At 42.3% G+C, this 1722-nt stretch overlaps 1 protein-coding gene across 1 annotated transcript in view; it reads left to right on the top strand.

Annotated features, from left to right (window-relative positions):
- Positions 1–1722, top strand: part of TDRD12 (tudor domain containing 12) — a 66946-nt gene that overhangs the window by 32086 nt on the left and 33138 nt on the right. The window lies entirely within an intron of this gene.

A 1722-nucleotide genomic window follows, 5' to 3' on the forward strand; every position in this document is an offset into this window, starting at 1 on the left:
CGCCCGTCTCGGCCTCCCAAAGTGCTGGGATTACAGGCTTGAGCCACCGCGCCCGGCCGCCTGACCCCTTATTCTTAACCCCTTTCTCCAGCAGTGAGAAACCTACTCTTGTTGGCTGCAGTCTACGTATTTGATTCATCCATGTATTCACATTAAGTAATTTTAGGATTGCTAACCCACACTCCTGTGAAAACAAAATTTGTATTCAGCCTTCACATTATGCAGCCAAAATACTGTCTGCCAAAGTTACTTAGATTGTTTTTTCTCTTTCGCACCTTCTTCAGTGTGATTAATGTATTCTTTTGTAATGGGGTTCATTTGTTACTGCTTGTATTGCATTCTGGGTTCCCCACATCCTGGTTCATTTTACCTATGACTTTTCATTACTTATTTTGTAACTTAGTAAAAATACCAAAATCGGCCAAAAGCTGTGGCTTACACTTGTTTAATCCCAGCTCTTTGGGAGGCTGATGTGGGTGGCTTGCTTGAGCTCTGGAGTTTGAGACCATCCTGGGCAACATGGTGAAACCTTGTCTCTATAAAAAAATACAAAAATTAGCTAGGTGTGATGGCTTGCAGCTGTAGTCCTAGCTACCTGGGAGGCTGAGGTGGGAGGATCACTTGCGCCTGGGAGGCAGAGAATGCAGTCAGCCAAGATGACACCACTGCACTCCAGTCTGTGTGACAGAGTAAGACCCTGTCTCAAAAACAAACAAAAAAAACCCCACCAAAATATTGGCTACAGAACCAATCATTTTTTAAAAAAAAATTTATACCTAAGAGACTTATCCTGTAAGGACCAGTCTTATAAAACATCTTTTTTAAAATAAATTCTGTGTAAACTTGCTTTCTTCTTGCTTTTCAAAAGTAGATCCCTTTCTAACCATGTAGGTTGTATGCTGATAATGACTCTATTTTTTTTTTTTTTTGGAGACGGAATTTTGCTCTGGTGGCCCAGGCTGGAGTGCAATGGTGTGATCTCAGCTCACCGCAACCTCTGCTCCTGGGTTCAAGCAGTTCTCCAGCCTCAGCCTTCCCAAGTAGCCGGGATTACAGGCATGCGCCACCACGCCTGGATAATTTTGTATTTTTAGTAGAGATGGGGTTTCTCCATGTGGGTCTTACTTTAAAGTGGTAAAGTGCAGCAGGCAGGGAGGTTCGTGCTTAGCCGAGAGAGCTTATAGTGGATGCATGAGATCATAACTGCCAGAGGAAAAGCATGTGGGCCAGCAATCCTTTACCAGCTCCCAAAGGTGGCACCAGGATGTGTCCCAGGGTGTTTTCTTTTTTGATCTGGCTTTCATTTGGCAAAATTATTTTAAGATGCATCCACGTTTGTTCCTTTTGTTGCCAAGTCCTCTTCCATTGTGTGGACATACTACAGTGTATTTACCCATTAACTTGCTGATGGATATTTGGGTTGTGGCCATAGGGCCCTTATAGATATTCATGTACAAGTTTTCCTGTGAACCTGTGCTTTCATTTCTCTCGAACATTACCTAGGAGTCAAACTTTTGGATCATATTGTAGGTATTAAGAAGCTGCCATATTGTTTTCTTTTTTTTTTTTTTTTTGGGCGGAGTCTCGCTCTTTTGCCCACGTTGGCTGTCTCTGTGGCCCAGGCTAGAAAGCCATGATGATTTTTATTTTTCCATAGCAGTCTAATAAAGCATTCACAGAGTCAATTGTACAGTGTTAAAAACCTGCCATCTTTTTTTTTTT

Source organism: Colobus angolensis, unplaced genomic scaffold (assembly GCF_000951035.1).
Source record: "Colobus angolensis palliatus isolate OR3802 unplaced genomic scaffold, Cang.pa_1.0 Scaffold107, whole genome shotgun sequence".
NCBI classification, from domain to species: Eukaryota; Metazoa; Chordata; class Mammalia; order Primates; family Cercopithecidae; genus Colobus; species Colobus angolensis.